Source organism: Arvicola amphibius, chromosome 13, assembly GCF_903992535.2.
Source record: "Arvicola amphibius chromosome 13, mArvAmp1.2, whole genome shotgun sequence".
Classification (NCBI taxonomy): Eukaryota; Metazoa; Chordata; class Mammalia; order Rodentia; family Cricetidae; genus Arvicola; species Arvicola amphibius.
This window is the reverse complement of record NC_052059.1, coordinates 61,264,983-61,284,586: the sequence shown is the minus strand read 5'-3', so window position 1 is coordinate 61,284,586 and position 19,604 is coordinate 61,264,983. Positions and strand designations below refer to the sequence as shown.

The window sequence follows — 19,604 nt, the reverse complement described above, 5'->3', positions numbered from 1 at the left end:
CTGTAGACCCATAACATGTCTAACATTTCCCATGGTTTCCACCACATGACAGTAAGTAGAACAAAAAGCATGCTTTAAGGAATCCTCCATTATTAAAAACATCTCTGAAAAAAAAAAATACGGACCAAGCTTTCCAAATGGAAACAACAAACAAGACAGGAGAATTAGAGCCACCATTCTCCAAAGCTTTTAATTTGATCTTCTATTCTCTGTCTGATTTTATGAAGGGAGAGGCCTTTACAGAAGGCCTGACGCTGTGGAGGTGTCCTTGACTACAGCTGGGTGACACCGATTCTGTAGGTAGAGAAAATTCATGGAAATGAGATTCACGGTTCTCTGCATTGTGCATCCTCGTTTTTGTTCGGGTGCCTCATTATAGAATAAGGACTGTAATGTGTGCCCTTTCCTCTCTCATGGAGAAACACGTGTCTAGAGAACAATGCAAGCTGATGACGAGCTGTCAGCAGTGCATGGGGACGATGCTCATCAATAAGCAATAAGCTGTGCTCTTTTGTTGTTTGGGGGTTTTGCCTCCACAAAATCATGAAGAAACATTGACAAAACCCTTCACAATAAAGCTTCCCACCAGTGCTGTAAAGGTCCTTGACATAACCAAAGCCACACATCTCTCACAAAAAGAAAAAATATCTCCCACAAATAACAATACAGTTAGTATTGAAATTCCTGGCTCCAATTTTCTCCATTATCTGAACGTTCTCACTGTTAGAATTAGGTTAATCATGTCTCAAACCATCAAAGCATTATTGGTCATGGGCCTGAGGAAATAGTTCAATGGGTGAAGCATTTGCTACACAACCTGGACCCGAGTTCAAATCCCCAAAACCACATAAGAAGTTAGTCACAATAAAATGTATTTTAAATCCCAGGATTCCCATGTCGAGCTGGGGGTGCAAAAAGGAGAATCACCTAGGATCACCAGCAGCTTCCCTGCCATAGACAGGGTAGTAGCAGAAATACTGAGGAAATCCTGCCTCCAAACACGGTAGAAGGCAACTTCTAAAAGCTGCCCTCTGACCTCCATACACATACCGAGGCACACGTCCACATTTAACATATGATATTTTTTAAATTATTGGTCAAAGAATTGTCATTAAACCCAAAGACTATTTTATGATATCAACTTTTCAGACAGAACCAGGAGCGGAAAGAGAGAGATGGAAGGGGATAGGGTGAAAAAAGAAGGATAAAGAAAAACACGTACAGAAAACTCCATCATTGCGTTAGCCTTGACTCTGTTCTCAGTATCCACACTGCCACCACCCAAAGCTTTTGCTTGTTTTGGGTTTGGGCTTAGTTTTTGTTTCTTGCCTTTTTGTTTTCTGAGACAGTTTCTCGACACCGCCCTGGCTGTCCTGCCACTCACTCCATAGACCAAGCTGCCCTTGAAGTCAAAGATCTTATCTCTACCTCCGGAATGCTGGGACTGAAGGTACATACCACACACCTGGCTTTTCCCCCATTTTGTCTTTACAAACACAACTTATCACTTTCTTCTTTTCTTTCTTATTCCAGAGAATGTTTGGTTCTGACCATGTCTTTTTTTTTTTTTTTTTTTTTCACTTGAGAAAGATTGTTTCTCTGAGAGAAAGATAAAACACAAGGGCAAGTTTTCTAAGTCAGATATCAATGACAGGCTCCTCAGCTTTCCACTTCCTGTTTTGAAGGTGTGGTGTTTCGAGTCTAGCTGACAGCAAGAACTGAATCAGAATCTAGCTTCCAACATGGCGTGGCAATACTTGCTGTGGACGCTCTTGGTTTCTGCCTCTCTTGGTAGGAGAGCAAACCCGTTTGTTTTTACTAGTATGGTTTAGGAATGGGAAGTAGGGAGAAGGATTAACAACACTGAGCTCTGAGACCGGCTTCATTGGGCCCAGCTTCCGGGAAGCAGAAGGCTGGTATGGGCTGCCTGGCACTGGAATCAGGAGGAAAGGCAGATAAGACAGGAACCAGGTTGACAGTGTTTCTCTCTCTGACAGATTCCACAGTGGAGTCATTTCCCTCTTCTGTTCCACAGGAGCCAGCATGGCCCAGACGGTCACTCAGCCTCAGCAGGAAATGTTCGTGCAGGAGGCAGAGTCGGCAACCCTGGACTGCACTTACGACACAAATGATACTAGTAATTATAACTTGTTCTGGTACAGACAGCAAAGAGGGCGGATGACTCTCGTTATTCGCCAGGAAGCTTACAGGCAGCAGAACGCAAAGGAGGACCGTTTCTCCGTGAACTTCCAGAGAGCAGCGAAGTCTTTCAGCCTGGAGATCACAGACTTGCACATGGAAGATGCTGCGATGTATTTCTGCGCGCTCATGGAGAGAGGCACGGTGACACAGGCAACAGAGAGGAGCTAACAGAAACCTCAGATCTCAGCATCTGTGCAGAAATAGCAGGAAGTGGCTGGGGTACCAGTAGCGTGCACAGGAAGACTTGCTTTTCTTTGGAGGAAAAAGTACTCATAAGCAACTGTAGAAAACACAGGCATAATTCTATACGCTGTAATTCTCAAAACAATAATAAAATATAGGGGATGCACAAAGCTGTATAGTTCTGCAAAGTGTGATCACGTGTATTATTTTGTTGGCTGTCAAAATGATTGTGTTGCATAGGACGGGTCCGACATTTCAGTGTCACTGAGATCAAGCAAATTCTTGAGCTTAACCTGAAGCTATCCTTTGAGAATTTTGTCCAAGTCTTTCAATTTGTTAATTATTCTAAAAACTACCTATACTCATTACTTTCTGTTGCCGTGATAAACCACCATGACTAAGGCAACTTATAGAAGAAAAAGGTTATTGGAGCCTATGGCTCCAGAGAGCTAGAGCCACGACAGGGCAGCATGACAGCAGGTGACAGGGAGCAGGCAGGGCAGCTGGAGCTGGAAGCTGGGACTCACATCTCAGCCATGAGCACGAGGAGAGAAAGCAAACTGGAGGTACTGTGGGGCAGTAAGCTCTCAAAGCCCGCCCCCAGTGGCACACTTCCTCCAAGGAGACCACAGCTCCTGTGTCTCCTTGACAGCATCACCAGCTGGGATCAAGTATTTAAAAGGCAACCATATGACAAAATAAGAACAAAATAACAAAATATAACTTGGGTCCTCCTAAAGCCTATGACTTCCCCAGTTAGGCCTCTTTATCAGGTTTAAAAATACCAGGCATGATTTTTATTTTCTTCCTTTAGAGTTCTCAAATACAGCCGGAAAGCAGTTAGTTACCCAATAACAGTCATGCCACTACTGCACCAGTGGGCACAGGTGAAGGGTTATTTCAAAGCGACAGTCCCATAGAAGTCCTTGCTCGGCATACTGTAAGTTCTTTTTTAGTTATCTATTTATTATTTTATTTATGTATAAGTGTGTGTGTACCTGCATAAGTTTGTATGCACATGTAGGCCCCATAAAGGCCAGAAGACATCAAATTCCCTGGTGCTGGGGTTATAGTTGGTTGTAACTTGCCTGATGTGAATGCTGAGAACCTCCCTGGTAAGGTTTAACTTCTAGATTAGGAATGGTAAAAGATTAACAAACATAACTAATAATAAACAACAAAGCTGCTATGAACATAGTTGGACAAGTGTCCTTATGGCATGATTGGGCATCCTTTGATGCCCAAGGGTGGTATAGCTGGATCTTGTGGTAGGCTGATTTCCAGTTTTCTGAGAAATTGCCATACTGATTTCCAAGGTGGATATAAAAGTTTGCACTCCCACCAGCAGTGGAGAAGTATTCCTCTTGCTCCACATCCTCTCCAGCATGAGCTTGTGTTTTTTATCTTAGCCATGCTGACAGGTGTAGAATGGAATCTCACAGTCATTTTGATTTGCATTTCCCTGATGACTAAGGATTTTAAACATCTCCTAAGTGTTTCTCAGTCATTTGAGATTCTTCTATTAATAATTCTTTGTTTAGATCTATACCCCACTTTTTAAAAATTGGATTATTTGGTTTGTTGATATCTAATTTATTGAGTTCTTTATATATTTTGGAAATCAGCTCTCTGTCAGATGTGGGGCTGGTTAAGATCTTTTCCTGTTATGTAGGATGCTGTTTTATTCCATTGATGGGGTCCTTTGCTTAACAGAGAGAGGCTCTTCAATTTCATATGCCCTGTTTATTAAATGTCAATCTTAGTATCTTTGCTATTGGTGTTCTGCTTAGGAAGTTGTCTCCTGTGCCAATGCATTTGAGATTATTTCCCACTTTCTCTTTCATCAGGTTCATTGTACCTGGATTTATGTTGAGGTCTTTGATCCACTGGGACTTGAGTTTTGTAGAGGGTGGAGGATATGGATCTATTTGCATTCTTCCACATGCCAAAATACAGTTAGACTAGCACCATTTGTTGAAGATGCTTTCTGTATTCCATTGTATAATTTTGGCTTCTTTGTTGAATGATAGATGAGCTGAGAAAAAAAGTCAGAGAATACTCAGCCTTTATAATAGCCTATAAAATATCTTGGTGTGACTCTAACAAAGCAAGGGAAAGATCTGTTTGACAAGAACTTCAAGTCTTTGAAGAAAGAAATTGAGGAAATCAGAAGATGGGAAGATCTCCCATGCTCGTGAATTAGGAGGATTAATGTACTAAAAATGGCCATTTTACTAAAAAGCAATCTACAGAGTCAATACAATCCCCACTAAAAACCCCAGCACAATTCTTTACAGGCCTTGAAAGAACAATACTCAACCTCATCTGGAAAAAACAAAAATTCCAGGATTTAGCAATCCTGTAAAATAAAAGAATTTCCAGAGATAGCACCATACGTAATTTCAAGCTCTACTACAGAGCTATAGTAATAATAAAAGAAAGCCACATGGTAATAGCATAAAAACTGACAGGTGAATCAATGGAATTGAATCAAAGACCCAGATGTAAATCCACACAACTAACATCTGACTTCTTAATGGAGACTCATAAGGGCTGGGATGGATGGATGTTTTATAAACTCAAAGAGACCACAGGTGCCAAGCCAGACTTCTAGAGCCAGAAAATCTATCACAATAGACAGAGAAAGAAAACCATTCCACTGTAAAACTAAATTTAATCAGTGTTTACTTACCAATTCAACTCTACAAAAGGCACTAGAATAAAAACTTCATGTTGAAGATGCTAACCAAACCTAAGAAAACACAAGAAGCAAATAATGTCAGAAGAGTTAGACAAATAAAAAGACACAGACTAACTGATTGTATTAGAAAATGGGATCTAGCCTTCTGCTGCATCCAAAAAAAAAAAAAGATGCCTTTCCATCAAAGATGGAATTATCTCAAGATAAAATGTTGGAAAAAATGATATTTCAAGCAAATGGACCCAAGAAGCAAGCCAGTATAGCCATTTTAATATCTGACAAAATACATATACTTCAAAACTAATCAGAAGAGATAGGAAAGGATACTACACATTCATCAAATAAAAAGTCCAATCAAAATATATTACAATTCTTAACATTTATGTACTAAACACAAGAGCACCCATGTTCATAAAAGAAACATTACTACAGATAAAATCACATATTGACCCTCACACAATGATAATGGATGACTTCAGTACCCCACTGTCGTCAATAGACAGGTTACCCAGACAAAAACAAAACAGAGAAATAGTAGAGCTAAATAATGTCATAAATCAAATAGATCTAGCAGACATTTATAGAACATTGTACCCAAACACAAAAGAATATACTTTCCTCCCAGCAGCTCATGGAATTTTCTCTAGAATTGAGCACACACTTGACACAAAGCAAGTCTCAACAGAGACAAGAAAAGTGAAATAAGACCCTGCATTCTATCTGATCACCATGGATTCAAGATAGATATCAACAACAGAAATTTTATGAACTCATGGAAAATTGAAGGCTCTCTACCGAATGAAAAATGGGTAAAGACATAAATCAAGAAAGCAATTTTAAATTTTTTAGAAAATAATGAAAATAAAAACACAACAAACCTATGTAACATAATCAAGGCAATTCTAAGAGACAAGTTTACAACATAAGTGAACATAACAAACTGGAGAGACCTCGTATTGCTAACTTAGCAGCATACCTGAAAACAGACATGTTAATCAATGGAATCTAATTTAAGACCCAGAAATAAATCTACACACTATGGACACCTGATTTTTGACAAAAAAAAAATACACACTGAAGGACACAGAATCTTCAACAAGTGGTGTTGGTCAAATGAATAGCTGCATGTAAAAGAATTAAATCCATATTCATAACCCTGCACAAAATTCAACTTCAAATGGATCAAGGCCCTCAGTATAACAGCAGATATCCTGAACATGATAGAAGTGTGTTCAGAGAATAGGTTTGAACTCATTGACACAAGAAAGAACTTTCTGAAAAGGACAGCAATAGCACAGGCACTAAGACCAACAATTAACGGGAATTCATGAAGCCAAAAGATTTCTGTGTGGTAAATGATACCATCACTCAGGAAAAGTGACAGGCTACAGAATAGGTAAAGATCTTTACAAACTGTACATCCAATACAGGGTTGATATTGAAAATATATAAAGAGAAAAAAACCCTGGACACTTAGAAAACAAGACAATTTCTAAATGAGGTACAGAACTAAACAGAATCTCAAGAGATGAAGCACAAATGACTAAGGAAACACTTAAAGAAATGTTTGGCATCCTTGGTCATAAGGGAAATGCAAATGAAAACTACTCTGAGATTTTATCTTATACCCATCAGCAATGCTGAGATCATTGAAAGGAGTGGCAGCTCTGGCTAGTGAGGATGTGAGGAAAGGCTAACACTTACTCACTGCTGATGAGAGTGCTGATTTATACAGCCACTATGGGAAGTAGTGTGGCAGCTCTTTAGAAAGCTGGGAATAGATCTACCCCCATATTCAGCTATACAACACTTGTGTGTACCCCAAAAGGACTCTACATCCTACTCATCGATGTTTATTGTGTTCTAGCCAGAAACTGGAAACAGCCTAAGATGTCCATTAATGGATAAGTGCATAATGAAAATATATATTTACACAATGGAATATTATTCAGCTGTTACAAAAAGAAAATAATGAAATAATGCATGTTTTTCTTATATGGGGATGTTAGCTTTTAAGCCTTCAATGTTTATGTATAATACATACAACCACAGACACTAGATATTAAGTAAGGGGCTAGAGGGGAGTGGAGAATCCCCAAGTGAAGGCGAATAGTATATATAGTTGTGTGGAGAGATGGGGTGAGACTGGAGTAGGAGGACTAAGTGGAGAGAGGGATGGACGCAATGGAGGATTAAATAGAAAATATGGGAAGAGACAACACTAAAGGTTATTTGAGGCATCGTGTGGAAACCTCCCACTGAAGAAGTTTTTAAAAATATTTACATATTTGAAAGAAATCTAAATGGAGTAATGAAATAATGAAGGAGACAATGCCCTAGATAGATATCTTTCACCACCAAGTGAAACTTCTCGTGTCAGAAATGGTTACATCTAGTTGAGTACTGGGCAAAGAGCCTGAACAACTCAGGCTATGGCCAAGACTATTGTCTGCTCTTCACCTCTTCACAAACCGATGGTAAGGCCCTATTTCGGCAAACAGCACGTACATTTCTCTTTGAACACGGAGAAGATAAGCTGGTGCCTTCATCCATGACTAATGTCCATGGTACCCAAAGGAGTCATGAGGATAAAGGTGACTGTAACCACTAAAATAGCTACAAGTCCTGCCATCTACAATGATAAACTGCCTGCATGGAATATTGGTACAATAGTGGCACGAACATTGCTGGGTAAACAACCACTCTCTGATTGGATTTAAGACCCACACCATGAGACAGAACTCATGCCTGACAGTGCTAGAGGGACCAAGAATCTGAGACTGGGCTAGGAGAACAACAAATACTATTATTCTGCTAAAGGGACATAGCAATACAATGACTTTCCTAGTGGCATTCTGCTATACACATCTATCAATGCCTTGCTTAACCATCATCAGAGAAGATTCTTCATGAAGTAGATGGACTAACACAGAGGCTCAGAAATAAACAATGTGCTGAGAAAGAGATTTTTAGAACACTCAGTCTTAAATGAGATATCTTGATCAAACCCCTCTCCTCAGGACTATACATATATGCTATACAGAAATGGAGGCAAAAAAAATAATAATAAGAGCCACAGGGGATGGATGACTCCAAGGAAAATGTGTCTTCCAGATACAAGACTGATGAGTATATGAACTCACAGAGATGGTGTCATCATACAGAGGGCCTACACAGCTTCAGGCCATGGTAGACAAGGGCTCCCACCTCTAAACAAGAAGCTCTCTGCAACTGCAAAAGAAAGATTTGTTTTTCCCCAGTGAAGTCTCACTGGGTATATTTTGTTGTTTGTTTGTTTGGAGATTTTTGTTTTATTTTGCTTTTTGTTTTACTGCTCTTTTGCTAGTATATTATGGTTTTCAATAAAGAAAAAATACTGACATCCCTGAATTTTTCAAGTAGAAGGCACTATTGTAAGTTATCCCTTTTGTACAAACTGGGCAAAGGCAACTGGGAAATAAGGGCAAATATATGAAAACTATAATCAAGTTTTTAGGCCATTTTGAAGGTTGCATAGGAAAGTATAAGGCTTAGAAATTCATTCCCTTGAAATATATTCCCTTGATCAACAGGGAGACCACTGTTTGGACTATGGTAAACATTACAAATAAATTCTCAGCCAATCTTCATAAGGTGATGTTTGAGAAAGTTCAACAGGAGATTTGACAAAAGAAAACTTGTTTCAATAAACCTAATAAATTTCCTGAAGCCAGCTTGGCATTTGTAACTTGGACAAAGAGCTGCTGATGAGTTTCAAAAGTATGGAAGACTCTTTCCATCTCTCTTCTGAAAAGGTAACTTCTGTTCTCTCCCCCCTTCTCTGTGTGTCTCTTTCTGTCTCTCTCTCTCTTCTTCCCCCTTTCCTTTTCCCTTCATAATCCACTAAATAAATGCTATACATAAACTTTCAAAAAAAACTATGGAAGACTGAGTTCTTGCATTATACAAAGGCATTTGAACATGCATCTCTCCTTAGGAAGGACAGTGGGAAACGACAAGGTCATTTATTAACAGCACTGTGAAAGAAAATATTATGGATCTGCTAAGAAAGAGTTAGCTTTGTAGGAGGAGCATAGGGGGCTCAGGAGAGCATTTTCAAGTGAACATTAATCTGACACTCCTGGGAAATGCACTTCTTTCTTGGCGCAGCTTGTTTACTTAGCAATGTGTTACTGAGGGAAATGTGCAGATGCTTTACATTTCTGTGAGTGGGAAGTTAACCTGCAAAGCGGAAAGAAAAATTAACCCCAGATTGTAATGTGAACTGACCTAGTCGCTGTTCGATTGCGGTCATCATCATCAATGCAACTCACAAAGAAAGCATTCAGTTAGAGGCTTGTTTTCAGAGCGTGAGTTCATGACCATCATGGCGAGGACTATAGCACCAAGCACAGTATCCAAGGGCTCTCATCTCCTCAGCAAGTTGGGGACAGAGAAAGCAGGCTGGACCTGGTATGGGTATTTTAGAGCTCAAAGCCTACCCCCAGTGGCATACCTTCTCCAACAAGGCCATACCTCCTAATCCTTCCCAAACATTCCCAACTAGGGACCAAGCATATGTGAGCCTAAGGGAGCCATCTTCATTCAAACCACCACATGGATACAAATGATACCTTAATTTGAGGTCAACTCATTTGCATTCTCTTCCTATAACCCCTTGTGGAATCAGTATTTTTTTACTACTGATTTTTCTCAGTAAAGACTTTAATAAAACTTGGATATAGTCTCACTCCTAATTTCTGTGAAAAGTAATACCTTTAGGGTAACATGCCTAATTTGGTACCTATTATGGCAAAAATGCCGCATTTAGGGATATTCTATCAGTGATCTGGATGACCAATTTCTTAAACTATAAAATCCTTATTCCATATCCATATGATTTGGACAGAAAGGTCACTGGCCATTATTTATTTAATTTTATCATCTTAACATTCAAATATTCTGTTAGAAGAACTCTAATAAAGCACATACTTCAGAACATTCTTAATTACTTTTTAATAGTCTGAATTTGGCCTTGAAGGAAAGAAAAGTTGATTAATTTATGTCAAGAGTTTCAAATTCTGTGAAATATGTTAGACCTTTCTTCATAGCCATCTGGCACATTTTGACTTTGAATAACAACTTCATAGAAACATATTCTGCAAGCAAAGAAATCTCCATGAAGCAAATTCTACTCTCTACCTTTGTGGAAGGGCTTCATATTTCTGTGGGTATGCCAAGAGCCTAAATATGTCAGTGTGAACTTGCATATCACTTGAAATGATCTTACTAAATGCACCCTTGTATCCTAGATGCAAAAACCTATGCTGACTACTTAGATCTGTCTAATGACATTTGATGACTTAAGGTACTGGTAACTCGTTACTTCATTTATTAAGCTTCCTGTTTAAAGTATAAAAAGGTGTGCCTCTTTAACAGGCTTCATAGTCCAGGATTAACAGGTCTCAGGTATATCTTCAAAAATCCAAAGTTCCAAATTCCCTTTAATTGTCTTCTAAAATGTTCATACCTTTTAACCTTTGACGCCAAGATGTAAATCTGTTCCAGTTGTCTTACAGATACCTAAAGGTTCCTGAAAAAGTTCTGCTCCTTTATCAAAAAATCAGGTCTGGTTAAAAAAAAATACAGGTCACTTCTGCTGTCTGAGCCAAGACCAACTTAAAAGGGCCTTCTAGACAACACCAACACCTGGGACTTCACCATTGGTACCAACTCTTCTGGCTCAAAAAGACACCTACCAACTACAATCTGGTTTTAAAGGGCATATCTGCTCTAGTGTCTCACCTATTCACCTGAGCCTCTCCTGTACAACCAGGGCATTTCTCTGTCCCATTCTTTCTGGCAGTTAATGAGTCTTCCCATGGCTAGCCCCATTCATAGAGCCAATAATAATATATTTGTTCTCCTAGCCACCTGTCTTCTCATCTCCCTCAAAAAACGGGTGCCTGAGGTCTCCAGGATAGTAGTAAACCAGATGTCTCTTCAGTCACGCCTCTCACTGAGCGTGAGCCCACCTACTTACAACTCTCTCCTTCCCCACAACACCCCATGTCTGCAGGAAGTAGACAGACTTGAGCAGGCACCCCATTATCCAAAGAGTCTGGAATGTCTGGTTGGAAGCATCACCTCAGGTCCCTGGCACCCCTTTATCCAAAGAGTCTAGAATGTTTGGTTGGGGGCTTCACCCCAGATCCTGGCATCCATTTTGGTATGTTGGGTGGAAAGTTCCATTTCAAGTCACCTCCCCTGGGAGTTGCCTCAATCCAAACTCCACCTCCAAGAAAGCCAGTCAAATGGTGACCCTCTCCCCAGGGAGGATCAAGACCACTCCCATAGGCTATTTAAACTGCCCCCCAGAGAACGAACACGTGGTATCCCCCTTTTCCTCTGTATTTTCCCAGGGGGCTGCCCGAGAGCACTGGCATCCATTAAACCTGAGCTTCTTCTAATTCGGTCTGATTTGGTCTGATTTGGATTATTGCATTAGTGGAGAGGTTGGTCAGTCTGGTAAAAAAAACTTAACCATTCAGTCTGCTGTATATGTTCAGCATGGACTCTTCCTGCTGCCTGATTTTTCCCTTTATCTATGATTTTAAAAAATCGTCTCCATACTTTAGGAGTAGTCATGTCTTCTTTTATGTCTTTTTTTTTCCATTGTAAATCATAAAACAAAAAGTCAAAGAAGTAGGGCTGGAGAGATGGCTCAGTGGTTAAGAGCATTGCCTGCTCTTCCATAATCCTGAGTTCAATTCCCAGCAACCACATGGTGGCTCACAACCATCTGTAATGAGGTCTGGTGCCCCCTTTCTGGCCTGCAGGCATATACACAGACAAAATATTGTATACATAATAAATAAATAAATATTTTTTAAAAAGTCAAAGAAGTAGAAATGGAACTTGAGATGAAAAATTGGCCATAGGGATGAGAGGCGAATAAGAGATGGTGGTGGTACAGAAGTAATCAGAGTGTGCTATGTACATGCATGAAATTTTCGAAGAACAAAGTTAATAAAAGTAGAAAACTATAAGTAGGATCAATTCGATATGAATCCAAAATTACTACCAAGACTCACAGAGTCTCCATTGCTCAGGCCTCATCATCTCCATCACCTGTACTGAGTTGTTACCTGCTGTCTTCCATCTGACCTTCGAAGTCCCTCTCCCTACCTCCCCGTGTGCTCAGCCCCCAGGCCAACAATCTGTGGAGAATACATCCATGAACACACTTGCCTTCTGGGTTCTACTCAAGAGGAGATCCAACAGAGCTCAGAGGGAAGAAGTAGAAGGTCAAGGTGACTCTTTCCCCAGCTTCTTCCTTGAAGCTGGTTAGCCTTGACCTATAAGTACCAAATCAGCTAGTTCTCAAAGAGGTGATTTTGACTGTGATGCCTTTGATTTCTGCTAATGTATTTCCTTTTCTCAAGTGGTTTTAATGGAGAAAATTAGTTCTAGGTGTCTCAGCTGTCATAGAGTTCATGTAGAAAATGGTGTTTCTGTGGGATCTTGCCTGAGACAGTAGGAAATTGAGTTTAGGACTTAAAATACAGACAAATTTTATGTAGAAAACTATCTAACATTGACTGCAATGAGCATGATGGGAAAATCCTGCCTGTTTCCCACATGCCCCAAATCCTAACAAACATTGATAGACACACACACAGAAAAACATGGCATTGGGTGTTAGCCCAAAAAGTGGGTGGATGTCGTTGAGTCCAATCCATCACTACTAACAAGTTATATAAGCTTAAGAATTTGTAAGAATTTGTGCAATTTCTGATGGTCTCCAGTTCCTCTTCTGTAAAGTTCGATGCTGTGGTGAAACAATGTGATTAATGTCTAGTCTACATGTGTAACTAAATACACATCAGTGGTTATGATCTTTGTTCTTTTTCCCACATTCTTGTGTAAGAATTGAGAAGTGAAGAAGCTAACTCTGGCAGTCAGCTTGGCACAGAAATATTATACTTCCTACAGAAGAGCAACGTGACTCATAAATTAACCCAGTTCATCAGAAGTCATGATTTGTGTTTAAGGAAGTCTTCAAGAAAGGCCCATTCCCAAAACAATCCACATCTGTCTTTTTTTTTTTTTTTAAGTCAAGGCTTGCAACTCAGCTGAGCATGAGTAAATGGTTCAAGTTTTGATTTGAAGAAAGGATAAATTCTAAGAATGTGATATGGATGTGGTGAGTTGTACTTGCATGGAGGTAATCTATGCTTTATCTCAAAATTTTAAAATCTGAAAGTAGGAAGAGAAAGTTTGATTGTTTTCTTGGTGCTTGGAGACTATGCTGTGAAGTAACCCCCAGCTAGGAAATGTTTGCAATCACCTCCTCTGCTTAGTGGCGGCATCCAGCCCCAGTGGAAGAAGCTGACACACAGAGAGAAGTAGAGAAATGGGTGCACTTGCAAGACTCGGTTCCCTCGCACCCATTGGCCTGAAGCCCAGAGACGCTGTTCAAATCCATCAGTCAGTGTGTTTCTCTTCCTTGTCTGTGTTTATTCAGTTGATGCGCCTTGAAAAAAAATCCTTATGGAATCAGTGAGATTCTAAAAAATTCATTTCTAATAAGAAAAATGTAAACAATTCTGTCTCAGAAGTGCTTCTCAGTAATCTAAGTGTCCTGAAGAGGGAGCTGTTTGCATTCACAACTCTCTCTCTCTCTCTCTCTCTCTCTCTCTCTCTCTCTCTCTCTCTCTCTCTCTCTCTCTCTCTCCTTTTCTCTTCTTTCCCTCTTCCCCCTTCCTTTATAAATAGGAAGGTCTGAGTAAACTAGTGAACTACAAAAGGAAGAAGTGCTGTACTGGGAGAGCTCTGGTCAGTTTGTAGGTCTCCTGAACCTGAGTGCTCAGAGATTGGCACAAGGAAGAAGAAAAATGAAGACACTGTTAGCAGTGATTCTGTAGTTTCAGCTAGACTGTGAGTTGATTGTTCCTTGTTAAGGGAGCTGTAAGAGTAGAGGAACTACCTGTACAATGTGCAGTGAGTAGCAACAAGGTTCGGGTTGCCTCACCTGGGTTTCTTGAGGAAGACCTGGGTGATGGAGTCACCGGTGACCCATCCTTCTGGAATGTTCTCTTTGCACAGGGTTAGTGGAGAGATGACAGTGCCTCTGCTCCTGAGTACCTGGGAAGGAAAAAACAGTACGATCTGCGGCAGTTATTCAAGCACTGCTGCAGACAGACTGTCCTGGTACAGGCAGGATTTGGGGGAAAAAAAAACAAACTGCAGTTTCTGTCCATGTTGCTGTCAAATGGAGCGGTGAAACGGGATAGAAGATTATCAGACTCACTTGATACCAAAGCCCGTGTCAGCACCCTGCACTTCTCAGGACTTCAGGACAGCCGCTCTGCCACCTACCTCTGTGCCGTGAGCACACGGAGCTCTCCTGACGTTGGTGGTCTGTACCCAAACCTGAATCTGACATTCCAGGCTTCCTTGCAACTCTGGCTGTGTGGCTTAGCTCTATTTCTGCATGCTTCTGCAAGAAAAAAAGAATCTGAAGCAAATGGGAAATGAGAGTGCTTAACATTTAGTTCTTTAAAGGAAAGTAAATTTAAGACCGAAAATCCTGAACATGTTTTTTTTTTTTTTTTTTTTTTTTTTTGTGAAACTACAGAGTCTTGTTCTCTATGGCTTCCCATTCAGCATTCATCAGCCTTCCATCACAAAATGAGTTTGCCTTTGATGCAGCCTCACAGGTAATTCCTGTGGGATATGGAGTCATTGTTTGCTTTCTATGTGGATGTAATATATAACACTTTCCAGTGGAGGAAAGAGGAGTACATAATTTATGAGAATATTCTGAGTGGTTCCTTGCCTAGTGTTCCTCAGTAAAGCAAGGAATGCAGTAGTCAAGTAAACCACGTGAGATAGGCATGTGTTGACCACAATATTTGGGGAGATCTTTGTAGGACTTTGAAAGGTAATAAAACCAGCTAATTGAAATGTTCTGAGCATGCTCTTGGGGAGTGAAATCACCCATATGTCCTACAACCCTGAACTACAAATTCTTTTCTGTCTCTTAAATTTTTCCAACTAATGTTAGAAAAACTAACTGCCAAATATGCAGGAATCTCATTCTCTCTCTCTTTCTCCCCCCCTTTCCTTACTACTGCCTGAATCATTTGAGAATACAGAAGATATAAGCCACTGAAGGAGGTTGTGCCACACCCATAGTCAACACTGGACCTCCTCTTGTTTCTTACTGGCATTCAGTCTTCCACACAGTCTGAGAGGAAATGCTAGACAATTGCTAATGCAGCCCTGGAAGTACAACCCTGCACCATAGGTCACAGCTTGGTCAAGCTCACCTCCATTCTGGGCTCCCAAGCATGAAGACTTTATCAGTACCTTTTTCACAGATCCATGACCACTGTCTATGCCCTGATGACCAAGGATTGCTAGGTTTAGATGGCTTCTATATAGTCATAGCAGGGCCCCTGTATGTGTTACAGCTCGGATGGGAAGGAATCCTGCAGTGGGGAAACAAGGAATAGCATAAGAGTCACACCACACAGCAAACCTTACACGGGAAAGGGAAAAATCCCAAGAGGGTGGCTGCCTCTGCTCAGATGAGAAGCAGCAGAGATCTGAGCTTAAGACAGGGTTTATATAGCTTTCCTTCCAGTAGGGCGGAACTTTCCAAGATGGAAAGCTTTGCAGGGTAGGGGTTGGTGGTATTTCAAGTCCAGAACTTGAAGTAAACTCGGGAATTGGTGAGATTCGAAGCCCTAAGCTTGGGCTTTTTAACTCTGCAAGGCAGTTAGAATGTTCCATGAGTGAAAGCTGGTGGTTGAGGGTCCTCAGAAGTGAGACTTGGCCACTCACGCTCCACTTACACCACCAAAAATAGCTCCTTTTCCATGTTCTACACTCTCAACTTAAGTGATGAGTATATTTTCTTTTCCGAACTATCTCATTCCCTGTCTCTGGGGAACAGCAGTAAGATGGTACACCACTCACTTAAGTAAAAGTATTCGTAGTAACCTATGAGAATCTGTGAGCCTGTGCTACCAAAGAGTCCTTCAATGACCGCAGATGACTTATAACCCCAAATAAGACTCTATAGGGAAACAAATCCCAGTTTCCCATGAGAGATGACCCAGCATGATCCCCACAATAGCAACACCTATGGACACTGTCCTCTGTGAGTCTATGTGCATTTTTCCAAGGTTTCCTTCCTGAATAAGAGAATTAACCCCAACTTTATGGCTGGGAAGCATTCAGTTTTTATAACTTCAGTGAATTAAGTACAATTTAATTAAAAGAATTAACACTGAACATTACGCTCAAATGTCCTTTCTAAAGCACTGAGAAAAATACTGTTTAAAGATTTGTTTCCTTCTAGGTCCTGCTGTCTCTGTGTGTCTGTAATTTTCTTTCCCCAAAAGGTTTACAGTGGGCAGTAAACGGATAAGAAACCCTCAGGAAATTCAAGTGTGTTCCTGATTTTATATATTTACTGTTAAATACTGAATGTTTGTGCCCCTGAAATTTGATTGCCATAATCCCAGCCCCAGTACAGAGGTATTCGATGCAGGGCATTTCAGTTAGAACCTGTAGGGGTGGATTAGTGCACTCAGGGTCAGAGGCTAAGATGCCTTCCATTCTCTGGCTTTCACCATGAGAGAGGTAGCAGACTATATTCTGAGGAGGGCTCTCACTGGAACCCCACCATGCTGGCACTTGTTCTTTGGTTTCCTTCCTACAGACCTGGGAGAGATCAATATCTGTTGCTTGTAAGTCAGTCAGTTAATAACTTTAGCATAGCAACCATACTAAGAAGCACACACATTTTCTCAGCTCTTAAACATGGCATTTTTTTTAATTTTCAGGCCACACAGTTGGTAAGTGCAGTGTTATGGACCAGGTTATCAAATAGTAATAGAATATAAGCAAGTATAGTGGTATATTATTTGTATTTTAGTAAATAAATCTTGCCCGAAGATCAGAGGCAAAGCTAAAGCCACTAGAGGTCAGGTAATGATTACACACAGTTTTATTCCCAGGATTTGGAAGACAGAGGCAGTTGGATCTCTGTGAGTTCAAGGCTACTCTGGGGTACACAAGATCAATGCAGAAACAAATCTAGGTGGTGGTAGCCTACATCTTTAATCCCAACCCTAGTGGGAATATAAAATGGGAGCAAAGAGAGGCTTAGGCTGCTTAGTTTGCAATCACCCAGTCTTGATAGAGGATAAGACCTCTTTAGTGGCTTGACTGTTTTGCTTTTCTGGTTTTCAGGATGAACCCCAATTTCTGTCTCTGGGTTTTTGCTATTCATGTACAAACAAAAGATATTTTGTTTAAAACTTCTCCTTTTCATTCCAAATTCATAAATGTAAGAAGCCACAGAAATCATACTATGGCTTCGGCTGGGCTCTAAGTTGCAAAGATACAGAAGTTGATCCTATTCTGTCATGTGTCCTTAGTACAGAAACAGAAAGTCAGAGTGAGGTTCACGTGCTCAGTTCACGTTTCCTCTGTGGCCATAACAGAAGAGTGAGCACATGACTGGGAGCAAAACACAATTATCCACAGCAATTATTATCAATCAACGGTTTTATCAACAGTATTACCAACAGAGTTCTGTGGAACACAGTCAGAAGAGAGCCCTGACAGCTAGTTGGGTGTCTTTTAAAAGAAAGGACAGAATAGAAAGTCCATAACTTCTCCTGTTATAGAAAGCGTATTTTCCCCTTTTCAATTTTAGAAAAAGAAAAGAAATAGTTATACATGAAGAGGGGGAAAAGCTCCGGGCATAGTGGTGTTTCCTCCTATGCCTGTTGAAGCTGCAGAAGAGGGGAAGGTATGGATAAATCCCAGCAGCAATTGCCTTTGAACGAGGAATTTACTGTATTTCTCCTCCACCACCCTCTCTCCTCCCATAAACAGGAGCCTATGCCCAACTTTCTCACTCCCACAGAGATTTACGTAATTGTGATGTTCATTGAAGCCAATCAACAAAGCTGCACCAAAAACACTCTGGCCTGAGGACATAGTGGTAAAGCGCTTATGCAACATGTTCAAGGTCCTGGGTCCAATGCCTGCCACTGAAAAAGAGGCTCCCTAGCCACACAGCTATGTCCACACATGATCTCAAAGACTCTACAGCCCAAGGAGTCCCAAGGAAAAACTTCAAGGAGCAATTTGAAGGAAATTTTATATTCTAGCTTATATCCAGATTTACCTCAAGTAAATTAGAAGAATTGCCAGTTGGGAGACTATCTTGTTTTTCATATATCCATTGAGCCTTTTCTTCTCTCTATGTTTATTTTTTTATATTTTTGAGTTTCTAGCTAAATATCAACATTTATTTAAACTTTTCATCTTTTCAGGCTAATGGCAAACAAATTTCACTTTCAGAAAATGTCCAAATTAAATGTCCTCTAAAATAGTAGTTGAAACCAAGCTTTCCTCCTCATACAAACATTGAGATAAAGAAGCTTGAGTCAGTACCCTCGGATATCAATTTCCTTGGATTTTTCATTCCAAACTTCTACGAAAATGATAATCTTCAGTCAGGCGGACTCATAACATGTTCCAGATAGTACAATTATAATGTAAAAATGAACAACATTTCAACATGCCCTAAGTAGAAGTGTAATCATTAACAATAAATAGTGATCATGATCCATCTCCTCAGAGTTGCCCCAGCATCTGCATGGACCAATCAGCTTCCACAGCAGGTGGGAGGGGTCAGTAGCAGCACCTGATGGAGCAAAGGTTCCTGTCATCAGGCAGAGCTTTCAGTCCGGCCAATAATAACTTTCACATTTTGACAAAATGAAACTTGACATGAAAAACTAACTCAATTCCTCAGGGCCTTGCACGGAACACACCCGGCAGACAAACTCTGCCCTTGTACTTGTCGGTACGTACAAGGTGTCATAAATTTCAGCTTCCCAGAACTGTTAACAGAGCAAGCTTCTTTGCTGGTGCCTGCTCATCGGGAAATTTTTATTTTGCATTTTGAACTCAGCGTTCATGTTGTTATATAATAATCAGAAACAGGGTGTTGTGAGAGATTTTTGATCAGATTTCTGTAAACTTTAGCATCATGTCTTCACGTACCAATTTCCATCCTGAAACAACTTCACAAAGAAACCATTGATAACGAGGAAAAGATATCCTCATTCAACCTAATCTGCTAAAGGAATAACACTCCACAAGCCTCCTGTTGTCTCCCTTCTTGTAGAGAGACCTGGGAGAACCATTACATCTTCTTAAAGTCAACAGTAAGCAAACCTTCAGAAGATGAGTATGACTAAGAATTCATTTGAATTTTAGGAGATCTAAGTACCTCCCTTTCTGTCCTGTTTCCTATCCAAGGAGGACATAGAATTTTTAAAAAATATATTATAATATATTTTGATCAGAATCATGTGCTGGAGGAGAGAGATCTTAATTTTTATATTCATTTATCATGATTGGAGAACATACCTTTTTTTAAAAAAAAAAAGATTTTCTTCGAGGCCAAGTACATAATTGTATTAATTTTATCTGAGACTAAAAG

The 19,604-nt window shown here is 40.2% G+C and overlaps 1 long non-coding RNA gene and 1 gene segment (V, D, J or C); one reads left to right on the top strand and one right to left on the bottom strand.

Annotated features, from left to right (window-relative positions):
- Nucleotides 1-19,604, top strand: part of LOC119800474 — a 600,210-nt gene that overhangs the window by 343,017 nt on the left and 237,589 nt on the right.
- LOC119800476 lies at nt 5,078-14,566 on the bottom strand. Its single transcript, XR_005283029.1, has 3 exons — nt 14,447-14,566; nt 14,100-14,212; nt 5,078-5,137 (listed from the first exon to the last, which is right to left on the bottom strand). It is a non-coding gene; the product is annotated as an uncharacterized LOC119800476 (long non-coding RNA).